Here is a 17,942-nt window from a genome sequence, read left to right on the forward strand (position 1 = left end):
GTACTCTCACTTTTATCCAGCTCAATATATTGGGAATTTGTCCACATTTTTGCAAAAGTTATAAGTAATGAGGATCATGAATAGGACAAACATGTTCTTCCATTGTGCAGCATCTACTGTGAAGAAAATAACACCTTGTTGCCAAAATATAAAATCCATTTTAATATTGAGTTCCCAGAAATCTATTCATATTGGTCTAAGAGACTTACATCTCTGGTTAAATAGCTTCCAGATTAATTTGTCTGTTAATTTCTCTCTCTCTCTCTCTCTCTCTATATATATATATATATAGCTAAAGGGAGGAGAGAGAGAGAGACTTTTTTTTAGTGTTTATTGATCAGAATGAGGGGGAATTCAGATAAAAATAGAAATCTTCACAACCCCTTTTTAGCATCATGTCTTACCCCATTATAAAGAGTCATCAACTAGAATACAGGCATGCAAGCCTCAGGCTCTTTTTCAATTATTTTCATTATCATCAAAAAGGATTCAAAAGCATTCAAAGTACAAAAATATCGCCTGAATTCCCATTCAGTCTGAATGTCTTTTGTAGTCCACTGAACACTTTTCCACACTGTGGTTCTACTTCGAAGTTCCATTCTTATTTTTCCTCCCATCATTGGTCCTTGCAGTTTAGCAGCCTCAAGTCAGGGGTGGCCTTGGAGCCAGCATTAACTCTTCATTACCATTTCCTCATCTTTCATTCTCCCAAAGAAATCTTTAGTTGATATTTAATCATAAACTTGGGGTTGTTTGAATTATCACAGTACTAACTGAAAAATTATGTGATTTGAAGGTTTCAGAAAAGACCACTGGATATATTCAAATACATGTTTACTGAAAAAGACCATTAAACATGAGAAAGAATGAATAAATAAACAGTTTGCAAACTTTCAGATGTAATTTTCAGGGTTGTTTTATTTCCTTTGTGTTAGATTAAACTTTATTTTGAATAATTGCAGATTCATATGCATTTGTAATAGAGAGTCTGGGTACTTTGTTCACCCAACAGTAACACCTTAAAAAATCAAATAAAACATCATAACCAGGAGACTGACATGAATACAATTTACCAATTTTATTGAGATGTCCCCAGTTTTGCTTGTACTTATTTATGTATGTTATTTATTTCTATGCACTTTTGTTATGCAGAGGTTCATGAATCCACCACTATAGTCACGATATACTTTCATTAACATGAGAACCCTCTGTGTTGCCCTAATATAATCACAACCCCTTTTCTCCTGTCCCTTGACTTCCATAATCTTCTCTCCATTTCTATGATATCACGTCAAATACTATATAAGTGAAATCACACATTATGCCACATTTGGGGTTTGGTTTTTTCCACTCAGTGTATATCCTTTGAAATCCATCCAAGTTGCCATGTGAATCATTACTTGCTCCTTTTATTGCCGAGTAATATTTCATGGTATGGTTTTTGAATGTTGAACTGATTTTTCACATGTGGAATAAATCCCCCTTGGTATGGTGTTTAATCATTTTCATATATTTGTCAGATTTTATTTGCTAATATTTTGTTGAGGTTTTCTGTATCATAGTTTATGACAGATAACTGGTTTGTAGTTTTTTGTTGTTTATTTTTGGTCACAGTAATACTGGCCTCAAAAATGAGTTTGACAGTGCTCCTTTCTGTTCTGTTTTCTGGAGAAAATGTGTAAAGTTGGTAGTAAGTCTTCAAGTATATGATGGTACTCTCTAGGGCCTAGGATATCTTACTTGGGAACTTTTAAGAATTGAATAACTTTAACGGCAATAGGACTTTTCAGATTATACATTTTGTCTCGGTTGAATTTGGCAACATAAAGATTTTGAGGAGTTCATTCATTATTTCTAAGTTGTTGAATTTATAAACATAAGGTTTGTGTTCCCTTACTGTGTTTTTAATAGATGCAGGATCTGTAGTGATATACTGTTTCATTCTTGATATTGATGTTTGCCTACTTTTTTTTTGTCAGTCTTACTAGAATTTTAATCATTTCATTGATTTGAGAGGAAAAAAAAACATTTTTTGTTTCATTGATTTCCTCTATTCTTATTATGTCCTGAATTACATTAATTTCTGCTCCTACTTTTTTTAAAAATAATTCTACTTGCTTTGAGTATTTATTTTGTATTACTTTTTCAAGTTTCTTGAGGTAGGAATGCATATTATTGATTTGACATGTTTCCTTACTTTTAGAAAATAAACTTTGTTTTAACAATTGTACGTGTTTTCAACACTAAAGAAGATCTTAGAGAAATCCCATGTATTTTTTATCCAGCTTCTCCTATTATTAGCATGTCACATTAGTGTACTACATGTCTTATGGTTAGTGAAGCAGTATTGATATGTTACCCAATGCCCATACTTTACGAGAGTTCGTTTTTGACTGTCATTTTTCTGTCCCAGGACTTCATTCAGGACACTGCATCACCTCTCACACAGAGCATTACACTGGACTGTGCTGGGTATCAAAAGTCCCATGTTTTTGATGACCTTGACAGCTTTGAGGTGTACTGATCAGTTGTCCAGTCAGAATGTCCCTCTCATCAGAATTCATCTGATTAGCATTTATGGATTTTTAGGAAAAGACCAAAAATGTAAAGTGTTATTTTCATCATATCCACAAGTTTACCTACTATCAACATACTTAAAACTGTTGCATGCATGTGCTTGGCTAAGTGGATTCAGTACTGTCTGACTCTTTGGGACCCTATGGACTGTAGCCCACCAGGCTCCTCTCTCCAAGGGATTCTCCAGGCAAGAACACTGGAGTGGGTTGCCATGCCCTCCTCCAAGGGGTCTTCCAGACCCAGGGATAGACCCTGAATCCTGTCTCTTGTATTGGCAGGTGGGTTCTTTACTGCTAGCTCCAGCATATAACTGTTAATCTACCATTAAAACCATTGGGATTTGGTATTTTTCAATTCCTTAATAGATATGGGCTATTTAGATTATCTAGTTTTCTATGTCTGAGTTTTGGCAATTTATGTATTTCAAAAAAATGGTGCATTTCATCTAGTTTATCAGATTTGTGGGCTTAGAGTTTTTCCCATTATTCCTTTACTGTTTAAGGTTTATTTATAATGTTCATGCACTTGTAGTACCAACTATTCCTCCATTTCTAACATTAGTAATCTGTATCTTTGCTAGTTGTTTCTTAAATGGCTGAGGTTTCATTGATTTTATTGTTCTTTTCAATGATTCTGCTTTGGACACTGATTTTTGCTATCCTTTCTTCATTTTCCATTTTATTTATTTTCTAATTTTTATTATTTTTTTCTGCTTTATTTAGTCAGAAAATGTATTCTCTTTTGTTTCCTAAGGTGGAAGCTTTTAGATTCCTGATTTTCTGTCTTCTTTTCTAATATGCACTCAATATTTTAATTTTCCACCTAAGTATTGCTATCACTTCATCACACAAATACTGATGTTTTATCATTTTATGTAGTTTAAAACATTTAAAAAGATTCTTGGGACTTCTTTCTTGATCAATTATCTTTAGTCTCTGAATATCTGAGAGCTTTTAACTAACTTTCTAGCATTGGCTTCTAATTTAATTCAATTCTGGTCTGAAAAAGTATTTTCTATAATTTCTATTATTTGAGTTTTGTTTTAAGCATGTGTGCTTTGTAATTTAACATTTTAAATTGAAATATAGTTGATTAACAATGTTGCATTAGTATTTATACAGAAAAATGATTCAATTATACATATATCCATTGTTTTTCAGATTATTTTCACATATACATTATTACAGAGTATTGAGCAGAGTTCCTTGTGGTATACAGTGGGTCCTTGATGATTATCTATTTTGTATATAGTAGTACATATATGTTAATCCCATATCCTAATACATCCCTTACTCTACCTACCCCTTTGGTAACTATTTTTTTTTCTAACTCTATAACTCCATTTCTGTTTGGTAAATAATTTCATTTGTATCATTTTTCAGATTCCACATATAAGTGATATCATATGATATTTGTGTTTGGCTTATTTCACGTAGTAGTCCATCCATGCTGCTGCAAATGGCACTATTTCATTATTTTTATGGCTGAATGCTATCCCATTATATATGTATACCACCTCTTCTTTATCCATTGCTCTGTTGATGAACATTTAGAATCCTTCCAAGTCTTGGCTATTGTAAATAGTGTGGCTGTGCAAACTGGGGTACATGCTTATTTTTGAATTAGATTTTTCTATAGATTTATGCCCAGGAGTGAAATCGCTGGATTCTATGGTAACTCTCTATTTGTAATTTTTCATTGAACCTCCAGATTGTTTTCCATAGTAGTTGCATGAACTTACATCCCACCAATAGTGTAAGAGGGTTCTCTTTCCTCCATAATAACTCCATGTTTGTGTGTAGACATTTTGAAGATGGCCATTTTGACTGGTGTGAGGTGATATCTCATTGTAGTTTTTGATATGCATTCTTCTAGTAATTAGTGATGTTGAGTATCTTTTCATATGCCTTTCAGCCATCTGTATGTCTTTGGAGAAATGTCTATTTAGATCTTCTGCCCATTTTTAATTGAGTTGTTTTTTGATACTGAGCTACATGAGATGTTTGTGTATTTTGGAGATTAATCCCTTGTCAGTCACTTTTTTGCAATTATTTTCCCTCCTATTCTGTGGGAGAAACACAGGTGCTTTGGGATGGTATGCTCTATAAATATCAATTAAGTCCATCTGAACTACTGTGTCATTTTAAGGCCTTGTGTTCCCTTATTGATCTTATGTCTAGATGATCTGTCCATTGATGTAAGTCAGATGTTACAAGTCCCCCCACTATTATTGTATTACTGTCAGTTTCTCTTTTTATGGCTGTTAGTATTGGCTTTATATACTAAGGTGCTCCCATATTGAGTGCATATATTTCTATATATTTTCACTTGTTATACCTTCCTCTTGGATTAATCCTTTGATCATTAAATAGTGTCTTTGTCTCTTGTAACAACATTTATTTTAAAGTAGTTTTTCTGATATGAGTATTGTTATACCAGCTCTCTTTACCTTTGTATGAAATAGCTTTTACATTACCTTGATTTCAAACTGGGTGTGTCCCTAAATTTGAAGAGGGTCTCTTATAGACAGTATGTATATGGGTCTTGTTTTTGTATCCATTCAGTCAGACTGTGTCTTTTGGCTAGAGCATTTAATCCATTTACATTTAAGGTAATTGCCAACATATATGTTCTTATTACTACTTTGTTAATTATGTTGGATTTGTTTTTGTAGGCCTTTTTTCTTCCCTTCCTCTTTTGTTATTTCTGTGATTTAATGACTAACTTTAGTACTGTGTTTGCATTCCTTTTGTGTGTGTATCTATTATAGATTGGTTTGTTTTTACCATGTGGTTTGGTATGTATGTACATATATATGCATAAATACACACACAGTTGTCGTAAGTTGATCTTAATTTCAAATGCATTTCCAATATCCTGCATTTATACTTATATCATGGTTGCTTGTTTTGATTTCACATGTGTGGATGATTTCTTACCTTTACTGGTGAGCTTTCCCATTCATAATTTTCTTGTTTCCAATTCTGGGCTTTTTTTTTTCCACCCAGAGAACTTCCTTTAGCATTTGTTATAACACTGGTTTGGTGGTGAAGAATGATGAAGAACCACCTGAAATGCAGGAATTTATGTTCGATCCCTGGGTTGGGAAGGTCTCCTGGAAAAGGGAATGGCTCCCCACTCCAGTATTCTTGCCTGGAGAATTCCAGGGACAGAGGAGCCTGGTGGGCAACAGTCCATGGGGTTACAAAGAGTCAGACATGACTAAGCGCCTTTCACTTCAGTGGTCTTGACATGTTTGTGTCTGGGTTTATCCTGCCTGAGATTCTCTACACTTCCTGGGCTGGGTGACTCTTTTTTCGTGTTAGGGAATAGTTTAGCTATTATCTCTCCAAATGATTTTTCAGGTCCTTTCTCTCTTCTCAGTCTGGGATCCCTGTAATGTGAATATTGGTGCATGTAATGTTGTCCCAGAGGAGGTCTACTAAACTCTCCTCAATTCATTCTTTCTTTATTCTGTTCTACAGCAATGATTTCGACCATTCTATATTCCAGCTCACATATCCATACTTCTGCCTCAGCTATTCCACAATTGACTCCTTCCTGTGTATTTTTCATTTCAGTTATTCCATTGTAAATCTGTTTGTACTTTATGTTTTGTAGTTCTTTAATAAACATTTCTCTTCCTCTATGCCTCTCTTCTTTTTATGAGGTCTTGGATCATCTTTACCAGAAAGAGAATTCAGAGTAACAATAGTAGATTGTGTATCTCCACAGAATTTATACAGAAGAGCTATACAAAAAAGATCTTCATGACCCAGATAATCATGATAGTATGATCACTCACCTAGAGCCAGACGTCCTGGAGTGTGAAGTCAAGTGGGCCTTAGGAAGCATCACTATAAACAAAGCTAGTGGAGGTGATGGAATTCCAGTTGAGCTATTTCAAATCCTAAGAGGTGATGCTGTGAAACTGCCGAAATCAATACGCCAGCACATTTGGAAAACTCAGCAGTGGCCACAGGACTGGAAAAGGTCAGTTTTCATTCCAATCCCAAAGAAAGGCAGTGCCAAAGAATGCACAAACTACTGCACAATTGCACTCATCTCACATGCTAGTAAAGTAATCCTCAAAATTCTCCAAGCCAGACTTCAACAATATGAAACCATGAACTTCCAGATGTTCAAGCTGGTTTTAGAAAAGACAAAGGAACCAGAGATCAAATAGCCAACATCTGTTGGATCATCAAAAAAGCAAGAGAATTCCAGAAAAACGTCTATTTCCGCTTCACTGGCTATGCCAAAGTCTTTGGCTGTGTGAATCACAATAAACTGTGGAACATTCTGAAAAGGATGGGCATCCCAGACCACCTGACCTACCTCTTGAGAAACCTGTATGCAGGTCAGGAAGCAACAGTTAGAACTGGACATGGAACAACAGACTGGTTCCAAATAGGAAAAGGAATACATCAAGGCTGTATATTGTCACCCTGCTTACTTAACTTATATGCAGAGTACCTCATGAGAAATGCCGGGCTGGATGAAACACAAGCTGGAATCAAGATTGCCGGGAGAATTATCAATAACCTCAAATATGCAGATGACACCACCCTTATGGCAGAAAATGAAGAACTAAAGAGCCTCTTGATGAAAGTGAAAGAGGAGACTGAAAAAGTTGGCTTAAAGCTCAACATTTAGAAAACTAAGATCATGGCATCTGATCTCATCCCTTCATGGCAAATAGATGGGGGAACAGTGGAAACAATGGCAGACTTTATTTTGGGGGCTCCAAAATCACTGCAGATGGTGACTGTAGCCATGAAATTAAAAGATGCTTACTCCTTGGAAGAAAAGTTATGACCAACCTAGACAGCATATTAAAAAACAGTGACATTACTTTGCTAATAAAGTTCCGTTTAGTCAAAGCTCTGGTTTTTCCATTGGTCACGTATGGATGTGAGAGTTGGACTAAAAAGAAAGCTGAGCACCAAATAATTGATGCTTTTGAACTGTGGTGTTGGAGGAGACTCTTGAGAGTCCCTTGGACTGCAAGGAGATCCAACCAGTCCATCCTGAAGGAGATCAGTTCTGGGTGTTCATTGGAAGGACTGATGTTGATACTGAAGCTCCAATATTTTGTCCACCTGATGTGAAGAACTGACTCATTTGAAAAGACCCTGATGCTGGGAAAGATTGAAGATGGGAGAAGAAGGGGACCACATAGGATGAGGTGGTTGGATGGCATCACTGACTCAATGGACATAAGTTTGAGTAAACTCCGGGAGTTGGTGATGGACAGGGAGACCTGTTGTGCTGCAGTCCATGGTGTCTCAAAGAGTCAGACACGACTGAGCAACTGAACTGAACTGAACTGAAGTTCTTGTTCTGGGGTTTTATTTTATCCCTTTTTCAGGAATGTACTCTTTTTCCATCTCATTTTGTTCAGCTTCCTTAGTTTGCTATCCCCTCAGGCTACAAGATTATATTTCCTCTTGCTGGTATCTGCCCACTTTTGGAAGAAGCTGATCTAAGAGGTTTGTGCAGGCTTTATAGTGTGTGGGGGGGTTGAAACTGGATGGTCCTTACCTAGTGATGAGTAGGGTTGTGTCTTGCCTTTCTGGTGAGCAGAGTAATATCAAGGTATGTGTTTACAGGCAGCTCTGGGCTTAGGAAGACTTTAAGCAGTCTGTCTGCTGATGGGTGATGCCATGTATGCACCTTCTTGGTTGGTTGGCCTGCAAGATTGGAGCTTTTGGGCTGTTGGATGGGGCCACATCTTAGCATAAAAATGGTGGCCTCCAGGACAGCTCCTGCCATTCAGTAACCTTTGCTACCCATGTCTTTATCCCTGCAGTGAGACACAACGACCTCCCCCATCTCCACCAAGTAACCCTCTAAGACCAGCACCTGCAGGTTCCTATGAATTCACTGCCTTTTCCCTTGGTGCACATGGGTATATATAATATATACCTTCCAAGAGTGGTTCTGCTTCACCCAGACATGTAGAGTTCCTGCAGTTAAGTCACTGACCTTCAAGGCCAAATGCTCTAAGACATCCTCCACCAGATGCCTGACAAGGGGCTCAAAACTGTCACTCCTATTCTACTATATAATTGTTTTCCAGCTTGTTGGTCACCCACCAAGCAGATATGGGGTTTTATTGGATCACAAATATACCCTTCCTACTTTTTCTTTGTGGCTCTTTCTTTGTCTTTGGAAATATAATATTTTTGGTAGGTCCGAGTTCTTTTTTGTGATGGTTGTTCAGCAGTTAGGTGTGATTTTGATGTTTTCTTGACAGAAATCTACTATTAGAAACAAGAAAATTATAAAATAGGAAGCTCACCCGTAAAGAGGAACATAAAGCAAAGATAGAAATCATCCACACACAAATATGAAATCTAAATCAGTGATCATGTGAGGAGACTACAAATACAGGATATTTTAAATACATTTGAAATTAAGTGTTCAGGTGTATTTTATAGCACAGAATTTGGTCTAAGTTGAATTCTGCATGTAAACTTGAGAAAAAAAATATTAGAGTATTCTGCACGTCTCAATTAGATCATATTGCTCATGTTCTTCAGAAGGTTAGCTATATACTAATTTTCTGCCCATGTAGCATATAAATTACTGAAACAAATGCATTGAATTATCAAAGTATAATAATAGATTTGTCTTAAATGTTTTCCTCAAGTGCTTAGCATTATTATATGCTTTTCTAAGTAGCTTTGGGAAGGAAAGAACTCTTTGAAAGAAAGCGCTCTCTCCAAGAGATCCCTTTTGTCTTGCTATTTTCTCAAAGCTATATTGTAACTAATCTTAGAGCAGCACCCCGTTTTACCCCTTTCTGGCCCTTTCAAATCTTTTTATCTTACAATACCTTGCCTAAGCTGCTAATTCTTTACCTAGATAGTTGTAGTAGTAGCTCAGTTGTGTCCGACTCTTTGTGATCCCATGGACTGTAGCCTGCCACGCTTCTCTGTCTGTGGGATTCTTCAGGCAAGAATGCTGGAGTGGGTTGCCATTCCCTTCTCCAGAGGATCTTCCTGATCCAGGGATTGAACCTGGGTCTCCTGCATTGTAGGCAGATTCTTTTACCATTTGAGCTATAGGGAAGACTCTAGATAAGAGAAGAGTTAAGAGACCAAGATAAGAGAAGTAAAAATAAGGCAATAACAGATTAGTGTATTTCTTCCCAAGCTTTCCTTTCCAGTAGTCTTGTGAATCAACTATGAACAAGATAGCATCTCTTGAGTAAGATCATAAGGAGTCAGCAAGCCTGCACACGGTGGGGCCTGGTGATGACTCTGATGCCCTTTCTCAGAGATTAACTGAGTTTACTTACATTTTCCCTTTAGAGACTCTCATAGTTGAGGAGGATCCTCAGTTGGCTTTTGGATACATTATTCTGCCTTCTCCCAAGATGCTGTGTTTTTTTTTTTTTTTTTCTGAATAAAGCAACTTTCCTTTCTACCAACAGTTACCTTGGGAGTATTAATTTCTGTGCGGCAAGCAGCTGGACTTGAGTTTGGTAACACTCTTCAAAAATAACTTTATTAATGTAAATCCAGTTAAGGTAGAAAGGAATTTGTTATGAATAAGAGGATGCCCACTCACCTATTTGTTCTGCAGCATTTTAGGAGCTGAGGCCAAGAAACCAAATATTAGAATAAAAAAAAAGAATGCTCCCATTGAGATGACTCAGATCAATAAAATTAGAAATGAAAATAGAGAAGTTAAAAATGATACCACAACTCTACAAAAATCATAAGAGACTCCAAGCAGTTACATATGAATAAAATGGACAACCTAGATTAAATAGATAAATTCTTAGAAAGCTACAATCTCCAAAGACTGATTAAAGCAACTATACTTCAATAAAAATTAATTTTAAGAAATAATAAAAACTAAACTCCTTAAAAATTCTACAAAAAATAAATGCTAGAGAGGGTGTGGAGAAAAGGGAATTGTGGGAATGTAAAATGGTATAGCCACTATGGAGAACAGCATGGAGGTTCCTTAAAAAACTAAAAATAGAGCTCTAACATATGATTGTGTAATCCCTCTCCTGGGCATATATCCAGAGGAAATCATAATTTGAAACCATACATGCAGCCCAGTGTTCTTTGCAGCACTGTTTACAATAGCCAAAGCAAGGAAGCAACCTAAATGTCCATCAACAGAGGAATGAATAAAAAAGCTGTGGTACATATATATATACAATAGAATATTAGTCATAAAAAGGAGTGAAATAATGCCATCTGAAGCAACATTGGATGGACCTTGATATTGTCATACTGAGTAAAGTAAGTCAGACAAAGACATATCATATGGTATCACTTTAAAAGTGGTACAAATGAATTTATTTACAAAACAGTCACAGATGTAGAAAATAGATTTGTGGTTATCAGAGTAGAAGTGAGGAGATAAACTGGGCGTTTGGCATTGACATATGCACACTACTGTATAAAATGGATAACCATGCTGCAATGCATAGGGAACGCTTCTCATTACTCTGTAATGACCAAATGGGAAAACAACCTAAAAAAGAGTGGATATGTATATAGCTGATCTACTTCACAGTACAACACAAACCAGTCCAACATTGTAAATCAGCTACATTCCACTACAAGTTAAAATGAAATAGAATGCTTCCATTGCTCAGAAAATTCCAAGGGCTGGGAAGCTATGAGCCAATGTGATCTGAATAACGAAATATATATACTTCTTATAAATCACAGTACCACACACACAGAGAGAGCAATCCTCTATAGGGTCAAAATTATGTGCTTTGATAGTTTTAACTCTGGCAATAACTAACAGAAATGTGAATACGTGGTAGGAGAAGACTCACCCAGAGTGCTTGTCTGCTAGAGTTGTTTCACACTCTCCCTGGAAGATCAGTAGAATAAATGTGTAACCTCCACATCTGTTGAGCATTAACTCCACAGTCACAGATTTCTATTTTCTTTCCAGCTGCGCTCCATATGAATCTGGGTTGAAATGGAGAAATAAATAACAGTATCAAATACAATGAAATACAAATAGTTGGCTATTTAACCTCTTGGTCACTATAAAATTCAAAACTAGACATTAGTCTATATTTTTGCCTTTAAAAATGCTTATTTTCCTTTCACCTAATAAAGGTTTTGTGTTCATTGTCAGAATTGCAATGCCCCCTTTTTCTTATTTTCTTCTTTGTAGACCCTATGAACAGAGCTGCTTTCTACTGTGGTACCAAAAGGAAAACCATCCATTTGTTTAAAATAGAGTGCTGCTTCAAAGTGTAAAATATCTTACAGCAAGACAGGAGCTGCAGAACAACAAAACAGATTAAAGGAGAAGCATTTTGTACCTGAATAATCCAGCAGTTTCTTTAGGAGTTAGAGAATGTTAAAAAGACCAAGCAAGTTTCATTACTGGTAAAGAGTATAGACATTTTAGAAACAAAATATGCAGCCCAATACCAGAAAAATGAACAACCCAGTCAAGAGGTGCCCAGAAAAGCTAAACAGACATTTCTCCTAAAAAGACATACAGATGGCTAATAAGCTCAGAAGGACTAATTATTAGAGAAATGCTAATCACAACTCAATGAGGCATCACTTATACTGGTCAGAATGGCCATCATCAAAAAGTCTACAAATAATAAATGCTGGGGATGGTGTGGAGAAAATGGAATCCTCTTACCCTGTTGGTGGGAATGCAAACTGATACAGCCACTATGAAGAACAATATGGAGATTTCTTTAAAAACTAGGAATTACACTACAGCATGACTTAGGGATCCCACTCCGGGGAATATACCCTGAGGAAACCAGAATTGAAAATACACACGAACCGCAATGTTCACTGCAACACTATTTACAATAACTAGGACATGGAAGCAACCTAGATGTCCATCGGCAGATGAATGAATAAGGAAGTTGTGATACATTTACACAATGGAATGTTCAGTTCAGTTGCTTATCGTGTCTGACTCTTTGCGACCCCATGAACCGCAGCACGCCAGGCCTCCCTGTCCATCAGCAACTCCCGGAGTCCACCCGAACCCATGTCCATTGATTCAGTGATGCCATCCAACCATCTCATCCTCTGTCATCCCCTTCTCCTCCTGCCCTCAATCTTTCCCAGCATCAGGGTCTTTTCAAATGAGTCAGCTCTTCGCGTCAGATGGCCAAAGTATTGGCGTTTCTGTTTCAACATCAGTCCTTCCAATGAACACCCAGGAGTGATCTCCTTTAGGATGGACTGATTGGATCTCCTTGTGGTCCAAGGGACTCTCAAGAATCTTCTCCAACACCACAGTTCAAAAGCATCAATTCTTCTGTACTCAGCTTTCTTTATAGTCCAACTCTCACATCCATACATGACCACTGGAAAGTTACTTAGCTACAGATAGGAGCACAGTTGAGTCAGCTCTAATGAGGAGGATGAACTTAGAGCCCATTATACAGAGTGAAGTCAGAAAGAGAAAGACAAATACTGTATATTAATGCATTTTTATGGAATCTAGAAAGATGGTATTGACAGTCCTACGTGCAGGGCAGCAAAGGAGACACAGCCGTAAGAACAGACTCTTGGACTCAGTGGGAGAAGGAGAGGGTGGGATGATTTGAAGGAATAGCATTGAAACATGTACAGTACCATATGTGACATGGATAACCAGTGTGAGTTTGTTTGAAGCAGGGAACCAAAAACTGGTGCTCTATGACAACCTGGAGGGGAAGGGTGGGGAGGGAGGTGGGGGGGACACTTGTATACCTATGGCTGATTTATACTGATGCATGGCAAAATCCACAATATTGTAAAGTAGTTATCTTCCAACTACAAAAAGTAGTATAAGGTAATCTCTGTAAGATTTCAAATTGTAGAAAATGGTTATAATTCTCTTGACCACTCCTTTGTCCAAGTTGATTTTTAATTTTCTTTTGATGATAACTAAGAACTACTTTAGAGGTGCAAAAAGCCACAGCAAGTGCCCACAGGGTTGAAGTATTAAGACATTATGAATGAATACATTTTAAATAAGAATTCCAACTTTCTTCCAGTCCAGTGAGTCTTTTTCCTACTTTCTATTTTCTAAGTCCTATCATCTGATAAGCCAGCTTCCAAGACTTCTCCGTAACCACCAACATTTTATTAACCATGGTCACTGACATAGAAGTGCCAGACATTTCAGAGAAATTCTTTCCAGGTGGTATTTCTAAAATACTGTCAGTGACTTGAGAGAGTCAGAGAAGCATAAGAATTCACAGTGTAAAATCTGAAAAACTTTTGAAAATCATCTTTTTTAAAGGCTATGCTAAAGAAATACTGTGAAAACAATAAAGAGCTGGAGAATTTCATTAAATAAAAGAATCTATTACTAGATTCTTGTTATTCTTTCCTATTAATAGTTTATTTCACTTTCCTGGTTTTCCATGAGAGGTGATAAAAAACACTTGAAGACAGAAACATATCCATATTTAAAATGAAAGTGTTTTGGGGGATCATTGAAACCTCACCACCTTTGTATCATTCCAAGTTTCTTTCATGCTTACATATTATACCACTGTTGTAAGACAGGGCAAAGAAAAGTGTGTTAGATTTCTGTTATGCAACTTAAGTTCAATATTAAAGTATATTAATGACATGCATTATATTTTATTTATCTCTTTGTATGAAATTTCATATAGAAATTTGATATATGTAAATTCTACTGGTTTCTGCATAATCTCACCAAATTCCTCCCACTTCAGTGAAGTACAGAAGTTTATGACTTCCATGAATTTGGTGATATTATACAGAACTTGGAAGAATTTACATTTACTCAATGAAGAATATATTTTCAGCTTCAGCCTAACAAAAATTCCTCCTTGACTGCAGAGATCAATACAGACACAGAAATAGTGAACACTCAGTATTTAGTAGTGTTTCTCAAATTGCAGAGCATACTCAATTGCATCAATTATCACTCAATTGCACTTATCTTAGGATTCTATTACACCAGCATTTTGAATGCAACCAGGGAGAGGTAGTGTGACAACACCTTAGAGATAAACTGAAGTAGTGAAAGTTAGGGAGATGGCAACCCATCATGGTTTCTAGGTTCAAATGCAAATATATACAACTGTCTTCTTTCAGAGTCTATTTAAATAAGCCAACCTCAATATTTATTAAGATGAAACTTAAGTGGCATTTGAAATAAGTTTTAACCAATTATATAGGACTGGACATATTCTGTATCTAGTAATTAATACCATGACAAAAATGATAGTGTAGATTATGATCACAAATTATAACAAAGACACAAGAATCAGATTTTTAAAGAAAATAAAGGAGGAAATGGAGATAAGATGGCAGAGTAGGAGGATGTGGGTTCACCTCCTCTCATGAAAATTCCAAAATCACACTGAATTCCTGAATGGTCATTAGCAAAAATTCTAGAACCTATCAAAAAAAGATATCCTAGTCAAAGAGAAGGAAGAAGCCACAATGAGAAAGTAGGGGGTGAGGAGTTAGGAGGGGCTCAACTGAGATAAAATCCAAATTCCATACCTGTAGAGTGGGTGACCCACAAACTGGAACATAATTATATTTCAGAGGTTCTCCCACAGGACTGAGAGGTCTGAGTCCCACATTAGTTCCTCAGGCTGAGGGTCTGGCAACAGGAAGAAGAGTTTCCAGAGAATATGGCTTTGGAGGCCAGTGGGATTTGATCACAGGAATTCCACAGGACTGGAGGAAACAGAAGCTCCCCTTTGTGAGGGTGCATACAAGATCTCATGCATACCTGGATGCAGTGGAAAAAGTAGTTACCTGATAAGAGACTAGGCCAGACAGCTCCTAGTATTGGAGGATCTTATGGAGAGATAGGGGGTGGCTGTGGGTCCTAACAGGGACAACACTTGCATTATAGGAGTCCTAGAAGGAGAAGAGAAAGGAAAAAGACCCCAGAAATATTTTAAAAGATAACAGCTGAAAAATTCCCTTATATGGGAAAAGAAACAGTCACCAAGTCTAGGAAGCTGAGAGAATCCACAGGCAGGATAAGCCCAAGGAGGAACATGTACATAGTACTCAAATAGACAAAAATGAAAGAAAAAAAAACAAAAGTAATGAGGGAAAAGCAACAAATAATTCACAAGGTAATTCCAATAAGGTTATCAACTGATTTTTCATCAGAACTTCTATAGGCCAGGGGTGTGTGGCAGAATATATTTAAAGTGCTAAAAGGGAAAAACCTACAACTTAGAATACTCTACCCAGCAAGGCTCTCATTCATATTCAACAAAGAAATCAAACGTTTTACAGACAGTAAAAGTTCAGAGAATTCAACACAACCAGACAAGTTTTGCAGCAAATTCTAAAGGGATTTCTCTAGGCAGAAAAGGCCACAGCTAAAAACGAGAAATGTATGAGTGAAAAAGTGACTGGTAAAGTCAAACATAAAGGAAAGGCAGAAAATCATCCACACACAAATATGATGTCAACCGGAAATCATGAGAAGAGTACAAACACAGGACATTGGAAATTCATTTGAAATTAAAAAAGACCAAGTTAAACAATCTTGTATATATACAGACTGCTGCATCAAAACCTTATGGTAGTGCTCGCTTCGGCAGCACATATACTAAAATTGGAACGATACAGAGAAGAATAGCATGGCCCCTGCGCAAGGATGACACGCAAATTCGTGAAGCGTTCCATATTTTTACTTAAAACCAAAAGAACAGATTTTCAGATTGTTAAATAAAGTATTATTCTGAAAAAAAAAAAAACAACCTTATGGGAACTGCAAAGAAAGAATCTATGGTGCATAAACAAACAAACAAAAAAATGACAAGGAATCCAAACACAATACTAAAGTTAGCCATCAAATCATAAGACCACAAATGAGGAAGAAAAGGAAAAAGACTACAGATACCAATCCAAAGCAACAAAATGGCAATAACAACATACACATTGGTAATTATTGTAAACGTGAATGGATCAAATGCTCCAACCAAAAGACAGCCTGGCTGAATGAATACCAAAAAAAGACTCATATTAAAGCTGTCTACAAGAGATCCCCTTCTATCTAGGGACACATATTGACAGGAAGTGTATGGAAAACTATATTCCATGCAAAAGGAAATAAAAAAAACCTGGAGTAGCAGTGCACATATTGGGACTTTAAAGAAGACTTTAAAATATAGGCTGTTAGAAGAGAAAAGGAGGCTACATAATGAATAAATGACCAATCTAAGAAGAAGATACAATTGTTTACACACACACACACACACACACACACACCCAGCATAGGAACACCTCAATATATACAGCCATACTAACAGCCATAAAAAGAAAAATCAACAAAATCAACAGTAACACAGTAGTACTTGGACTTCAGGACTCCACTTATACTAATGCACAGATCATTCACACAGAATATTAGTAAGGAAATGCAGGCATTAAATGACACATTAGATCATATGATATTTAACTGATATTGATAGAGCATTCCATCCAAAAGCAGCAGGATACATATTCTTCTCAAGTCCACATGGAACATTCCCCAGGATTGACCACACTGTGGGCTACAATGTAAGCCTTGATAAATTGTAAAACTGATGTCATACCAAGCATCTTTTCTGATCACAATCACAATGCTGTGAGATTAGAAATTAACTACTAGGAGAAAAAAAACTATAAAAGTACAAACACATGAAGGCTAAACAATATGCTACTAAATAACCAATGCATCATTGGAGAAATCAAACAGGAAATTAAAAATACCCACAGACAAATGAAAATGAAAGCACATTTGTCCAAAACCAACGGGACACAGCAAAAGAAGTTCTAAGAGCGACACTTAGAAATAGAAGCTTGCCTCAGGAAACAAGAAAAATCTCAAGTAAACAATCTAACCTTGCACCTAAAGAGACTAGAGCAAGATATCTTTTTCTGTCCATCTCCTCGAGTAAGGGAAATAAAAATGAACAAATGGGATATAATTAAACTCAAAAGCTTTTTGCATAGCAAAGGAAACTATAAACAAAAGGACAACCCACAGAGTGGGAGAAAATATTTGCAAAATATACAACTGGCAACTGATTAATCTCCAAAATATACAGGCAGCACACAGCTCAATACCAAAAAAAAAAAAAAAAAAGCACACAACCCAGACAAAAAATAGAAGACCTAAATAAATATTTCTCCAAAGATATACAGATAACCAAAAATCACATGAAAACATGCTCAAGATCACTAATTATCAGAGAAATGCAAACCAAAACTGTATTAAGATATTCATTCACACTTATCAGAGTAGACATCATCAAAATTCTGCAAGCAATAAATGCTGGAGAAGGTGTGGAGAAAGGGGAGCCAAACCCTCCTACATTGCTGGGAATGTAAATTCATACAGCCACTATGGGGAAC

General features: G+C 36.5%; 1 non-coding gene across 1 annotated transcript; it reads left to right on the top strand.

Moving 5' to 3' along the window:
- Window positions 1-16,128: 16,128 nt before the first annotated feature.
- Window positions 16,129-16,235, top strand: LOC122687636. Its single transcript, XR_006339201.1, has one exon. It is a non-coding gene; the product is annotated as a U6 spliceosomal RNA (small nuclear RNA).
- Window positions 16,236-17,942: the final 1,707 nt, after the last annotated feature.

Source organism: Cervus elaphus, chromosome 31 (genome assembly GCF_910594005.1).
Source record: "Cervus elaphus chromosome 31, mCerEla1.1, whole genome shotgun sequence".
Classification (NCBI taxonomy): domain Eukaryota; kingdom Metazoa; phylum Chordata; class Mammalia; order Artiodactyla; family Cervidae; genus Cervus; species Cervus elaphus.